At 39.0% G+C, this 15,757-nt stretch overlaps 1 long non-coding RNA gene across 1 annotated transcript; it reads left to right on the forward strand.

Moving 5' to 3' along the window:
• The first annotated feature begins 1,017 nt into the window (after positions 1-1,017).
• LOC139706519 (uncharacterized) lies at positions 1,018-14,202 on the forward strand. Its single transcript, XR_011708141.1, has 3 exons — positions 1,018-1,043; positions 13,398-13,457; positions 14,175-14,202. It is a non-coding gene; the product is annotated as an uncharacterized lncRNA (long non-coding RNA).
• The last annotated feature ends 1,555 nt before the right edge of the window (positions 14,203-15,757 follow it).

The raw sequence follows: 15,757 nt of genomic DNA on the forward strand, positions 1-15,757 counted from the left end.
TCTTTAAAAAAAAAATTAATTGTTTTAAATCCACAACAACAGTGGAATGCATACAATACTTATTACACATATAGAACACAATTTTCATATCTCTGTATATAAAGTATGTTCACATCAATTTATGTCATTATATATTTACTTTTCTAGAAGGTAACAAGTCTGTGATCTTTGCCTGAAGCCACTGGAGGTGAGTTTTATAAAGTTGTACAAAGCACCATTGAGAGGTGCCAAGTTTATCTACCCTCTCACAGAAGGTCTAAATGGGGTGTCAGTAGGGTGGGGTCAGCTTGATGCAGAGAGGAGACAAAGGGTAAGGACTTCTCATCTGCCAGTGTTGCCCCCCCTGACTCCCACAGACACCCCTCCCCCAAGACTTGTTACCTACTTCTCTTATTTAAATTCACAGGAGTTTGTCAGTAGAATCTCTCTTAAATTTACATGAGTTCTTCTCTAGTTTCAAAGAGGTATATTGTCAACCATTATTATGTATTTTACTCTTTTTATTCACCTGATTGGTCATTGGTTGGGAGAGGCTGGACTCTGGGATGGTTTGGAAGAAGTTCATAAAGAACATTTAGAAATCCTCTGTTTGATTGTCCCTTTTTAGGACCTCTTAATTTGGAAATATGACATCTAATTGGAGTGCAGGTGTTTTAATTTGTATCCGCCACTCATTATAGGTTTTCAAGTTGTTCTTATCACAGTAATGTGGGTTGTTCTTTGGAAAGGAACCTACTCATTGCAGCACAGTTTTAAAAAAGATTGGTTTAAATGTGTTCATGTTTTGTTATCTCGTGTTTAAAAATTTCATTTACCTGGACTGTCAACTTACTATTGCTTTTCCCTCTACAGAAAAACAGAACTCTCCAAATGTCTTCCAACAATGACCTGATTTTAAACTCTGATGTCCTCCCTGGGATAAGCTCCAGGGACCAGAAAGGGCCTGTGCTAAGTTTTCACAACATCTGTTATCATGTAAAAGAGAAGAGAGGCTTTCTATTTAACTGAAAAACAACTGAGAAAAAGAAACTATCAGATATCAAGTATGTGCATAAACCTTGGAGAGGATCACCTTATTGACTTACAATGAACTTCAGGTTTTAGCTATTACCAATAAACTGCTATGAATATTTGCATTCAAATATCTAATTAGACATATTGAGCATTTTTTCTTTTTTGCTAAATTAGGACAGAAATGATTGGATCACTTGTTAATTGTGTGTTTACCTTTGAATGGAACTGAGCTAAAATCCATTCATTAAAGTGATTGTACCATGTACATCAGTCTTTGAGATTTGCACAATTAATGTGCAATTTAGTTTCCCTTATGTATGCCACATGGTGGAAATAGGCCTGGTGGTGTCATTCCTTCCTTCCTTCCTTCCTTCCTTTCTTCCTTTTTTTCTTTCTTTCTTTCTTTCTTTCTTTCTTTCTTTCTTTCTTTCTTTCTTTCTTTCTTTCTTTCTTTCTTTCTTTCTTTCTTTCTTTCTTTCTTTTCTTTCTTTCTTTCCTTCTTTCATACCAGCATTGAACCTATGGCACTTAACCACTATGCCACATCTCCTACTCAGCCCTTTATTATGATTTATTTACAGACAGTTCTCCCTGTCTTGCTTAGGGCATTACTAAGTTGCTGAGGCTAACCTTGAACTCATGATCCTCCTGTTAACATCCTCCTGGCCTGATGGGATTACAGGCATGTGCCACCACACTGGCTACTTTATTGCTTTTTGATTGTGGGTATATAATTGATCTTTCCAAACTCTAAAACAGAATTTTTTCAATTTCACTACTCGAACATGTTTTCTGAAACAGACAAGTTTTAGTTTTGGGTACCTTTGCAGTATATGTCCTTTTTATGTTCTAGAAGTAAAGAGGTTGAAATGATAGTATATTTGTGAAAGTACTTTTCTTTTCAAATAGACCTGTTTTAAATGAATGGTCTATTTATAGTTGTTCACAGTCTATAACAATTTACTCATTACTCACTCTAATAAAAACAGGTAGAACATATTTAAATATAAGATCCCTACAATTTAATTGAAGTTACATAATTTTTAAAATACATAATAATTATGATTTTATTTTTATTCATTTCATCCAACCAGAAAATCAGAATTCAAAGTTTGGTGTTGAAGTGGGATCTAGAGTGGAAGGGAGATGAGTGTTTCTTTAGAACCTATCACTAAGAGGTACCTCCAGGAGTTCACAGATGCTGGGCATTAGGAGTGTCAGTGTCTTTCTGATATTTTGTGAGCCTCTTTTTCCTTTTGATGGTGTCACAATGTAATTTGGCTTTGCTCAGATACAATGACCTATGAGTTCTGTTTGTGTAATAAGGGCAATAATCATTCCTAGAAAAAGCAAGCACCTTCTACTGGTTCTCCAAGGCTGGAGAGTGGTTATAAAAGAATCTTTTGACTGAGTGTGGCTGAAGATCTATACAGAATTTGGTGTTTATTGTTTTTCCTTGATATTTTTCAAGCAACTCTCTACATTTCCATTAATGCTAGCCAACTTCCATTAGAAATCAAAAAAGTGACAATGTAAGGGTAAAAGAAATTGAAGTTAAAGCGTAAAAGTTAAAGGGTAAAAGACTGGGTGTTGTAAAAGTTTCTAAGCTGCAAGGTCTGAGTTAAAATGTAAAGGAGGTATTGTTAGGTTTCTGTGTTACCTGCAAAACCTGAAATCCCTGTAGCTGTTAGGACAATACTGGAATTGCCCAGTAAATATTCCCACTGACTCCCTGGTTGTCCAGTAACTAGGGAGTCTGTGTAACTGGTCACGTAGCCCTCTAGGCCCTAAAACCAATCAGTTTGAATGTGTACCCCATTTAGAAATGACCTATCACTCCAGCCTGACCTGTTCCCGCCAATGAATGAACTAATCATGTTTAGGAGTTGTTGTTTGATTTTCCCGCGGTGTATAATGATTTGTTAAAGGAGACTGTGATATATGTAAAACCCCCGCCCTCCCCAAAAAAGTGTACTTAAGCAGTGCTCAGCCCCTGCTCAGGGCTCTGGGCTGTTTTCCCTTGTTGAGTGGGCACGGAGCCCCAGCATGCTGGTTCAATAATCCCCTTCTGCCAATTGCATGAGTGGACACTTGGTGGTCTCTTTCTCCAACGTTTCACGGGACCCTTTCATTTGGTGCGTTGGCCGGGAATTGCGCATCGCCGGACAAAGAGGCTCCAATGGACTGCTTTAGGGGGTAAGTAAGTAAGGCGCCTCTTCTCCTTCTTCTTCTCCTTGTTCTTCCTTTGCGATCGCTCAGGTTTGGTTTCTGGCTCAGTGGAGAGGATGAGCTCCCAGAGAGCGTGAGCTCTCAGAGCTTTTTGGTCAGGTTCAGTTTCTGGCTCAGTGGAGAGCGTGAGCTCTCAGAGCTTTTTTGTTCGGGTTCGGTTTCTCGGTTTGGGTTGGCAGAGTGGCTGCCAGTGGAGAGTGTGAACTCTCCCTGGTGGTGGTGGGCAGACGTGTCCTTTAAACCACAGGCCACATCCTTGCCAGGCATCGGGGAGGGGCGGATGGACCCTCATTCGGTGAGAAGGGATTCTGCTGCCAACCCGTCAGGTCTTGCCGGCTACTTTTCTTCTCAGGTTGAGTTCACTGTCTGCCTTTAATCTTTGCTTCCAAGCTTGTGTTAAACGTTTACTGTGTGTCCGTGTTAGTGTCACGTTTGTATTATCCTGTCCCTGTCTTTGTTTGAGTAACTCCCAGTATGGGACAAAGCCATTCCACGCCTCTGTCCCTGACCCTTGATCATTGGGCGGATGTCCGCTCAAGGGCCCAGAATCTTTCTTTTTCAGTGAAAAGCTGAACCTGGCAGACACTCTGCACTTCAGAATGGCCTACCTTCAGAGTTGAATGTCCCCCAGGAGGGCCCTTCCACCTCCCTCTAATCTGCAAAGTCAGAGATATTGTCTTTCAGCTGGGGTAGCATGGCCATCCAGACCAGCAGCCATATATTTTAACCTGGATGGACCTCTGTGAATTTCCTCCCATATGGGTGAAGCCTTTCATGGTCCCTGCCTCCACTCCGACCCCTTCCCCCAAGATCCTATCACTCAATCCTTCTGCTCCTCCCCTCTTACCCTCCATTCTCCCTGAGTCACAAGATTGTAGATCTTGGGGTTGTGAATGAACGGGAGCTGCATGATGATCTTTGTGTGTCTTTTTTCTGTGTCTCTGTTAAGTGTGATGGCATTGTTTTACTTTGGACTGATGCAGAGTCCCAAATTCCAAATGGCCTTAGATGTGTGGAAGTAACTTTAGCTAAATTTTAACCTAATGCTTCTCCTGTGGGGGACTAAAAGTCAATAGAACCACCAGCTTTTCTGTTCTCACCTTTTACACCTCTCTTAGCTGTGTTTTAAAGAACTTTGATAAACTTTACCCCCCTTTGTTAAGCGAGATTAGGGAAGCAGTGTTTTCTTTTCTTCCCATAGTTGGCTTGAGCATGCCCACTGCAGAGGGAAATGCCTGGGGTCTAAAAACTTTGATATCTTGCTTAAACTTTTCTCAAACTCAAAAAAACTGCAAGCAGAAGATGAACTTTTTGGGAAGCTGACTACTGAAAAGTTAGGAGATGTGAGAAATGCCTAGTGCCTGGGGTCAGACCAAGCCAGAGGAAGTAATCCTATAAGTAAAAGGTGGAACTAAGGGGCTCCCAGCAGCTGCCAAAGCCATTTTGCTTTGGGGAGTTTCCTTCTTCCTTACCTGCACTTTAGGGATTACCCCACCTCTGTTTGCTTAACTAATGGGACAATAAATACAGTAATGTCTTGATGTTATAGATTGTTTCTTGGGGATGATCTTGGTTAAATGTGTATCTAAAAGATGACTTTTTTATTGTAACACTTTGGTATCTGAATGGGTTTCTAAAGCATTGCACTATCTTGCAGTTAAAAGTTGGGTTTAAGAAATTGTTTAGTTTGATTTCAGATAGTTCATGCTAGAAAACTTAAATACTTAGGGTAAAAAAATTAGAAAGTTTCAATTTTGAACTGGGTAGCCTGAGAAAATTTCACTAGGTATTCCAGTGCATTAACTTGGGCAAAGATAATAAATTATGATATGATATCTGTTCCCCTCAGTGTGTGAGATTCAGAAAAAAAAGAAAAGAAAAAAAAGGGGGTGCTAAATTAAAACGTTGGTCTGGCTTATTGAAATGACATTAAATAGCAACAGTATTAAAATTTTTAAAGCTTAATTTTGGATACACATGGTAGTGTGTGGTTCTTTTTAAAATTTTCAGGTAATTCAATGTAACTTAATACTACTTTAGGAACTTCAGAACAAAGGAAGCAGCTTAATGATCCTGAAGGAATTTCCTCTGATGGTGGCCTTTATATTATCAGAAAAAGATCCTATTTTCAGTTTTGTGTGGGCAAGTGTTTCTAATGTAAAGAGATATAAAGATATAAAATTTTGAGAATTGCATCTTAAACCTGAAAATTAGAACTTATAGCTAAAATGCCTTAGGCATGAGGTTTCTGCTCAGAATTCCAGTTTTCCCATTTCCTTCCAGACCTCAGCCAGGACTTAAGCTGATATGCAAATAGAATAAGCTTGGGGCACTCAGCAGGAGACAGATTTCAGGCCCAAGGGAAAAAAAAAAAAGAGTTAAAGTGTCTTTTTACCTGAACTCAAACTAGACCCCCACCAAAAAGTAAATTATATGGTATTTATTAATTACTGGCCAGTCATCTTTTTTTTTTTTTTTTTTTTTTTTTTTTAGGACTCTTGCTTTCTCTTAGATTCTGTATTTTTTTGAGCTCATGATTTTGGTCCTACAGACCTAGGTTACTGTTTTTCTGATCAACTGTGGAGTTTTGAAACACTGCAATGGAGATTTCACCTGAAAAAGCTACTAGGGTGTTACACTTGTGTTATGTGTTGTATGTCGGTATGTCTGTATGTGTGTATGTCCATATATCCTGCAGTGATATGACAATTAACAGATGAGGAGCGCTCATAAAAAAATTTAAAAATGGATCCAAATATCTTTAATTCATGTGATTCAAATGGTTCAATTTAAATCAGATAAACAGATAAAAGTAAAGATGTCTTTAAAATTAAGCTTATAAGTTTTTCTAGGTGTTCAAAAAGACCCTAATAAAATGTTGATGTCTATAAAATAATCGGCTTAAATTCAGAAATTTACAGATATTGTTTTAAAGTGTGAACAAAAGTGTAAGGGTCCCGCGAAACGTCAGAGAAAGAGACCATCAATTGACCACTCATGCAATTGGCAGAAGGGAATTTATTGAACCAGCATGCTGGGGCTCCGTGCCCACTCAAGAAGGGAAAGCAGCCCAGAGCCCCGAGCAGGGGCTGAGCACTGCTTAAGTACACTTTTTGGGGAGGGCGGAGGGCTTTGTATACATCAGAACAAATCATCATGAGGCGCGGGAAAATTGAACAACAACTCCTAAACATGATTAGTTCATTCATTGGTGGGAACAGGTCAGGCTGGAGTGATAGGTCATTTCTAAATGGGGTACACATTCAAACTGATTGGTTCAGGCCCTGCAAGGCCTACATGCAACCACACAGACCCCTTCAGTTATTAAACAACCAGACAATCAGGGGAAATGTTTACTGGGCGATTCTAAGCATTGTCTTAACAGCTACAGAAATTTCAGATTTTGCAGGTAGCATAGAAACCTAACAATACCTCCTTTACATTTTAACTCAGACCTTGCAGCTTAGAAACTTTTACAACACCTGGTCTTTTACCCTTTAACTTTTACACTTTAACTTCAATTTCTTTTACCCTTACAAAAGGAGGTTAACAGATGGAAAAGAAAAACTAGAAAGTTTTAGGTATGGATTTAATAGAGAGAAAATGTGTTTCTGAATAAGAGAGTCTATGTGATTAAGTAATTAAGAGGGTTTAAGTAAGTGATAGGGAAGGTCTGTGTAAGTTGGTTATGTGTGTATGTTTTTGAGCAAGTAATCTTAAAGAAATTAAACATTATACAACTATGGTTAAACAACAACTATTATTTTTCAGTACTTTTCTTGTGCTCTCTTACTCTGCATAATGTTCTTCCAAAACCAATTGCAGAAAGTTTCTAATTAGACTTTCAACCAGCTTCTGCTTAGGCACTACCGGCCTCTGACGACCGATGAACCCCCAGCATCTTCAAGAGAACAGTTCACTCAGTGCTGAAGCTCACTACCAGGCACAATGGAATGCCACGGACATCAGACAGTGGGAGACAACAAGTTCGGAGAACCTCATAATCTGCCATCCTGGATTCATGAGTCTTTATGTCCTTCTAAGCTTCCTCATGGCTCTTGGTCTCTTTTCTGTCATTCCCCCAGCATGGAACTTATGCCAAAAATTGACCTTTGCTTTAATCTTTATCTTCATTCTGTTTTTATTCGCTCTGATTTTCTTCAGGTGCTGGTAACGCCAACTTGGCGCCTATCTGGAAGAACTTACTAATAAACGGGTTGCCTGCCACTTATCTAAGCCCTGCCATCTCCCCCTTAGTTCTATATAAGCACACAGCTTTTTGCAAGGTTAATTATGGTGCTGTTAATGTGTTCATATCTTCCAGGTATACAAGTCTGTAAGGTAGAAGCTTCAAAAGAACATTATATCTAGCTGGTGTTCTAAAGTTATATGGTAATTTTAGGCTTAAAAGAAAAACATGTTGGAGATTTGTTTATATCATTTGTGTTCTACAACTGGACTTGTTATCAATAAGATATGTACAGTTCCATGTTCCTTTTTACACTGAGATACAATTTAAATATATTTTTAAGTTAATGAGAACCTAATATGTGTAAAGGTTTTATTATAAAACACCAAAGTACTTTGCTACTTTTCTATAAAGGGTTAAAAGCTTTCAGCCTTTAATTCATGTTTTAGGTGTGATATTATGTTGTGTTAGCTAATGTTCATGTAAACTTGAACAACAATTTATGTAAACTTTGTAAAATGATCAGCTTCAAAACTATAGTATTTGAGATTTATAAAGAGCCCTGCCTTACTTGAGATAAGGCTCTGTCCCATCTCACTACATGTGAAAGTGGCTATGAAAGAAGTAAGCCAGATTTCAGTACAGTTAAAGTTGTGTCCAAAAGTAGGTTTTTGCCAAGATTACTAGGATCTCAAATAGGGAATTATGATGTATAACCCTGCCAGAATTCAAGGTAGCTATTATGTAAGCTAAATATGTTTTTACCCTAGTTAGTTTTGTTTTGTAGTTTGCTTATAGATGGTTTAAGGATTGCCTGTTAATGTTTTAAAGAGGTATTGCTTTAAGAACACAACCTGGGTCAACATGTGATAAGGAGTTATCACCTACAGGATAGAGAGATAAACATTAAAGACCAGTGCTCTTAATAGAAGGCTGTTAACTTATTTGCTGGATGTTTAAGATTAAGTTTTAAAATTAAAAAATTGGCTCTTGCCCTCTGGGTCAGTCTGAATCAGGGAATAGGGGACTTCTCCAAAGGGCTCTGCAACTCTAGGCCACATAACTTCCCAATCAGGGAGATTAATGAGACCAGTGGAGGACAGGAAGCCAATCGGTTCATTTGCTGTAAAGAGGAGGGTCATCAGAAATGGGAGACATCCCTGATGCTTCTGAGGGAAGCCACATGGTCAAGCAAGGCCTGGACCCATCCTAAGGTAAATGGCACTAGCAGAACTGAGAAGTTGCTATGAAGTTCCCCGAGGACTCCCAGGGAAACTCAGCTGACAGTTGACAATAGATAAGAACAAAAGTCAGTTTGACTTGCTTCATCTTAAACACTTAGCAAAGATAGTTAAAGCCAAAGCACAGCTGTTCCTGGACATTTTAAATGATAATAATAGTTAAATGTAACTTCCAAAAATAAGTAAACTGGAGGCTACAAAAGAGACTCTCAGACAGGAATGCCTGATAACTATTAAAAGGAACTGCCAGAGTAGTTTTTAGTTTAAGGCCCACAGATATTCCTAACCTACACAGGTAGGCTTGGTGTTTGCTAGTATGGTTATCTAGCCCTAAGTAGCAGAATTAAAGGTATCTCTATTAGACACAGGTCATACTAGTAAAAGGATTTTGCAAGATCAGATGACATTAAATTATTAGACTATATCTTAAGGGAAAGGACATCTATAAACCTAAAAATGTTAGTTGTTGTGTTTACATCCCTGACATTTCTGGCAAGGTGACACATATCCTTAAAGATTTACATGCTCAGATAGAAGCCATGTCCTCAGCAACTTTGTTGTGAAAACAATATCTTAGCTTCTTGTTCTTGGTACTTCCTGGAGGAAAACATTGTTAGTCTCTGTATTGGCCATTATACTCATTGGCATATTCCTGTGCTGTGACATTTATTGCTGCATCAATATAGTTCCAGTACTAATGAATTCTTGTTTCTCTTATAGACCACCTATCCCTCGAATGGCCCTCCAGCCTAATACTTCTCAAATGGACTTTTATCATGGACCTCTCGATAGACCCGATTATTAAAGGGGGACTCCAAACTACTTGCCCCACACCGTCCCTTTTCAGCCTGAAGAAGTCAGAAAGATTCTCTTCACCCCCCCCCACCTTCCTTACAGCAGTAAGGTGTTCCCAAATTAGAAGGGGGAAGGAAGCCAGATTTAAAGTTAGGTAGTCAGTGTAGTTAGATAAATCGGGGTCTAATACCGAGTGAAATATAAAATGGAGGCCATGCTGAAAATGATTCCAGGGAAAGCAAAACAACTCATGAAATGTGAAACCCTTCAATAATTGTGATGCATTACTTTTAAGATTGAAAGTAGTCAGAAAAAGGAGTGGGGAATGTAAGGGTAAAAGAAATTGAAGTTAAAGCGTAAAAGTTAAAGGGTAAAAGACCAGGTGTTGTAAAAGTTTCTAAGCTGCAAGGTCTGAGTTAAAATGTAAAGGAGGTATTGTTAGGTTTCTATGTTACCTGCAAAACCTGAAATCCCTGTAGCTGTTAGGACAATACTGGAATTGCCCAGTAAATATACCCACTGACCCCCTGGTTGTCCAGTAACTAGGGAGTCTGTGTAACTGGTCACGTAGTCCTCTAGGCCCTAAAACCAATCAGTTTGAATGTGTACCCCGTTTAGAAATGACCTATCACTCCAGCCTGACCTGTTCCCGCCAATGAATGAACTAATCATGTTTAGGAGTTGTTGTTTGATTTTCCCGCGGTGTATAATGATTTGTTAAAGGAGACTGTGATATATGTAAAACCCCCGCCCTCCCCAAAAAAGTGTACTTAAGCAGTGCTCAGCCCCTGCTCAGGGCTCTGGGCTGTTTTCCCTTCTTGAGTGGGCACGGAGTCCCAGCTTGCTGGTTCAATAAATCTCCTTCTGCCAATTGCATGAGTGGTCACTTGGTGGTCTCTTTCTCAGACATTTTGTGGGACCCTTACATCAAGATAGCATAGAAATGTTGAGGCACAGGCAGAAGAGAAGTAGCAAGGAACTGAGGGCTCCTGGGCTGAGGCCAGAGCCTCTGTGTGGATTGGAATTCTGTCCATGCAACAAAATCTGCTGCCTTGCCTACTTCTTCTCTCTTCTGTTGGTTAAGAAATCCTGATTAGGAGAATAAGGAAAAGAATGGTGGATGGAAAGCTTTGATTTTTTGCTACATTATTAGATAGATTTGACTTATGAAAAGCTGACAAGTCTTTTGTGAAATACACAAAAAGTAAGAAATTGTTGTCCTTACATATTTTGTGATGAAAGAGGTAGAAAGTACCATGCTTTGAATATGAGCAGGTTGAATATATATATATATATATATATATATATATATATATATATATATATATATATATATATTGCATACATTGCATAGGGGTTCATTTACCTCACTTATCCTTTCCAGCTAATAAACTAGGGATTCAATACACCAAAGTGGAGATTCACTTATTCAAAAAAATATGGGTTTCCAGTAGGTATCTGGTGTTGTACAAGATGCTGGTGACAGAGATAAATCCTCTTTTAGTCTGATGGATGAATCAGAAAACTAGAGCATTTTCCCTCATTCCTGTGGTGATTGACAGAAGTAAGTATTCAAAGACAGAACAAAAGCTCCTCACCCTGCATTGAGGGCCAGGTGCATGGAGATTGAATTTGTGATAAGTGTGTATATTGGTGGGGGGGGAGGTTGACCATGCCCCAAGAATGACATTTAGATCCTTTGCCCCCCCCCCCCAAAAAAAAAGACCAAAGATTGTACCATTATCTACTAACGTGCAATAGATCCAACAGAAATCCTTCAGATGACTTTCATCTTTTGTACTCAGTACTTGAGATTCAGTGTGTGGTGGGTAATAGGGAAAGGAAGGAGGGAGAAGTGGTTACATTAAGACACAGGCTGGTCGTGAAAATTTTACAGTATTGAAAAAAGAGGGCCTCTGCAGACACATGCTATAAAGTGGAAAATTAAGGGGGAATGGCTTGTGAGGGGTCAGAGAATGGTGGAGGCAGGGTGGGAAAACCAGGAAATAGTGGACCATAGTTGAAGGACATAACTGTCTTGGTGGAATGAAAGTAGCTCTAGACTCTACTTAAACCAATGAGCAAGACTCTGTCAAATCACAGTGTTTGTGAAAATAGGGGGCTGATCCCTGGTCTAGAATGTGAACTCCAGGGTGCTAGGAATTTGTTTTTCCATTTGTTTATCTACTTGATTTGTTCTCATCTATGTCTCATCTCCTAGAAGAGTATGTGGTACACACATAGTAGACCCGTCATAATTGTATTGCCTGATGAATTGTGGAACAGTCACTGCTCCACATAGGAATGGTTGGATTTGCAATTCTACAGTACTGCTGTTTTCTGTAACACTAGGGTTTAGTGTCAGAGAAAGCCAAATAGCAGGATCTGTGAAATTATTTGCCTTAACATTCACATTTTTTTCCTGGTTGAATCATTCAGAATGGCTTGATCATTCCTTGAGAAAGTATGTTAAACCGTGGGAAGTTTTTCAAGTAATGAAGACTTAGGGAATAAGGTTTTCCTGGTCATTTTAGAAGCACTTGCTAGGTAGATATTAATAAGGGAGATGTATTAAGAACCGTAGAGAAATGAGCTTTGAGAATTTACCCAGACATTTTGCATTTGGGGGATGGCTAATGATTGAACTCAAGACTTCATGAATGCTAAACACCCATACTAGCACTGACCTATACCCCCAGACCTACCCAGTCATTTGTGTGTCTTTACACTGGGGGAGGAAGGATATCAAATGAATTAAGAGTTTTCTGAGTCACAGCTGGCTCTTGCTTTACCCCACTCTCATTATACTAGTCCAGTGATTTAGAGTTTATTCAGTCAATGAAAAAAAGTGAAAGGTACATTTCACTGGAGCCACTAGCAACCCTAGCTTCATTGTGATAGATCAGGCACTACAGGCCAAGAAAGGTGAGATCATTCTGGATGTGAGTGCTGTGGGGCAGTTGTGTGGGGACTTTCACATTTTATAACAGCTGTACACTCATAGGGTATCAGTATGTGAGGACACATAGCTGTTGGCTTTGATACTACACTTGGAATAGATACTGATTCCACAGTAGAACACATCTTGATGTGCCTAGCAATTCTAAAGAGAGACTGGCATAGATACCAGAGTTCTGAATGTATGAAGCCAGACTGCTGTGTGCACTCCTGTGTCCTTGCAGTAGCCCTGCCCTTAGTTCTCCTCCTCCATTTCATTCTTCTTAGTAGTTTCACCTCTTATATTTAGGACAGCATTGAGCCTATTTGACTTATTGGGCCTTAGCACAGTCAATAGTACCATAATTACCCCTTCTACACTATCTGATTTTTCACTGCCCTCAGGCATACACTTGATTTGATTGAATCATAGTGGCATCCATTTTCTGAGAGAAAATGGTTTCTTATATTCTGGAGTGCTTTATTCCACTCTTGAATTTCTACTGAAGACACATTAATTTTTGTTCTGATGAGATTCTAAAAGTGAGAACACTGCTGCTTATAAGTCTCCAAATCAGTGGTTCATTCATTGTGTCTGACTTGACTGAGAAGCAGGTGAGGGGATTTGAAGAGGCTGATCATCAAACATTATTCAGAAGTTGTTTTAAGAGGGGTAAGAGTAATACAGATAATTGATGAGAATTTACTATTCATTTTGTGATCTGTGAACACAAATGAAAATATGTCATTTCCCAAACAACATTAATGGTTTCAAGATATTTTGGGAATGTGAGGGATTTTTCTTAATTCCTGACTATTGGATGATATCCTATGTATGCTAGACTTCTATTAAGAATGACTTAATTTCTTTATGTTTCGGTGCTTGTTATCTGTCTAGAATTTCATCAACTAAACATATTCAATGCAGCCCCTAAAACTGTAGAACATTATAAAAACTAAAATACCAAATCAGTATATTTTTGTGTTTACAGTGGGATCATGAAACCTGGCCTTAATGCTATCATGGGACCCTCAGGTGGAGGCAAAACTTTGTGAGTACAATAGAAAGTATAATTCAAAGCCCTTTTGTTGCTTTTTCAATGTTCTTTGAAAAATCACAGACATTTGATGGGCATTCCTGGTCTGGTCCTAAGTAGTGTATATCACTTGCTTTTAGACTAGCTTGTGGTTTAAATCCTAGGACCAGAAAGTTTTATTAAAATTCAGTATGAGTAACACAACATGATAAGGTGATAAGTCATAGCAGCTGGCCATGTTATCAGCAAATGAGGAAGGAAGATAAGGGAATACTATTAAAATGGAGAGAAAGAGCTGAAGTTCTCAATGAGCACATGCATCTGAGATAAAAGGTCCTACTACCTGGGTTGGGATCATCAAGGTAAAGGTCATTTGGACTCTGTACTGGACAAGCTAATCATCTCTTGCTTTAATGTGTTTGGGATTTTGTATAGTACATGATGAAAAGGAAGGTAAGAATCTCTCTCTCTCTCTCTCTCTCTCTCTCTCTCTCTCTCTGTGTGTGTGTGTATGTGTGTGTGTGTGTGTGTGTGTGTGTGTGTGTGTGTGTGTGAGAGAGAGAGGGGGGGTAGAGAAAGTGTGTGTGTATGTGTGTGTACAGACCATAGGTTAAACCACAGAATTTTTCGATTAGTTCATTTTTAACATGAACAAAATTTGGATTCTGAGTATGTGAAAGTTGTAGCCTTTGTAGGAAGGAACAATCTCACAATATATGTGTCCTTTTATAGGTTGTTAGATATCTTAGCTGCAAGGAAACATCCAAGTGGTTTATCTGGAGATGTCTGGGTACATGGAGTACCTGAGGATTCCAATTTCCCACATAATACAGGTTATGTGGTACAGGTAAGTATTAGTGATTTTGCCTTTTAGGTTTCCCCTGTTCCTGTAAGGCAAGAGCCTTGGCTTATAGTTTAGTGTGCTTCCAATTGAACATGCTCAGAACCAACTTTATTTACACCACATTTATAAAAATTGAGGGAGGAGTCAAAAGGAGAGATAGAAAGAACCTGGAATATTAACTTTTAGGCAGTGGTATCAATTCTAGCTCTCCTATCATTTCCAAAAGGGTCTATTGTTGTCCTTTTTGCCCTTCATTCACTTCTCTTCTTCTCCTAAAGGATGACTTTAGCAATTCCTCATCAAAAGGTTTGTAAGTGTCTAGAAGGCATAATTTTGTGTGCTCCACCTGGGTATGCAAATAGGGAGTGAAAATGCTTCCCTTGGGCTCTGAAGCTGTGTTTGTAGAGTTACTGAAATCCTTAGAGTTGAATGTTCACAGTAGCTAGAACTTTCTTTTGGGTTTGTTATTTTCATATATTAAATTACATACACTGAATTGATAGTCTTAGAAAAGATGAACTGTTTCTCAAGGAAATCGCATTTGCCTTCAGGATGATGTTGTGACGGACACCCTGTCAGTGAGAGAAAATATATGGTTCTCAGTGGCTCTTAGGCTTCCAACAACTATGTCAAAACAGGAAAAAAATGAGAGGATCAACAAGGTCATTAAAGAATTATATCTGGAAGAAGTGGCAGATTCCAAGGTAATGTAAGAAACCTGATAGAATCATAACCAGGAAGGAGGGGCTCCCACGTGGGCAATGTGACCTTAATCAGAAGTTGCCCAAAGTTTGTGTTGTCAAAATTGGTGGTTTTCTGTAGTGATGAGAAAAGTGATTATTTACATACTAAGAAGATGGAAATGATGTGAAGAAACAATCTTAACTGTGTCTTGTCCTGGAGATGGAGTAGGTCTATGTGGAGAGAGCCTGTCACCCAGCCTTTTCCATGATCCTCCCTCCCCCATTGTTCAAGACACAGATCATTTGATTCTTTGCATTGAGTTTTATTCTTGTTTTTCTTTTTTCCTCTTTTAGCTGCTTTTCTCCATTTCCTTCTCCAGGGAACATTGTTACATCATTTTGTTTTGAGGTTTACATGTGGATGTGATAAATCAAAAGAATCCAAGGATTCCTTTTTTTAAATTGGTTCTTTTTAGTTATACATAACCCTGGGATTCATTTTGACGTAATTATAAAAGCATGGAATATAATTTGTTCTGGCTTATTCCTGTACTTCCCCTTTTGCCGCGTCCGGCCAAGGGAGCCGAGTCCGGCGAGGGACGGTGAAGTTAAAAGACACACAGGACACCAAGGTTCTTCATCCAGGAGTCAATACCCTTTATTGCTAACACACTTTTTTTATACCCCAAGCAGCAGAAGTGGAAAACTACCCAAAAGCAGGAGGGAGGGGGGAGAAATTTAGTTTCAACATCTATTATTGTCAGGTACCGAAACCTCCCTTAACAAGA

The sequence above is a fragment of the Marmota flaviventris genome, chromosome 7 (genome assembly GCF_047511675.1).
Source record: "Marmota flaviventris isolate mMarFla1 chromosome 7, mMarFla1.hap1, whole genome shotgun sequence".
In the NCBI taxonomy this organism is placed as follows: domain Eukaryota; kingdom Metazoa; phylum Chordata; class Mammalia; order Rodentia; family Sciuridae; genus Marmota; species Marmota flaviventris.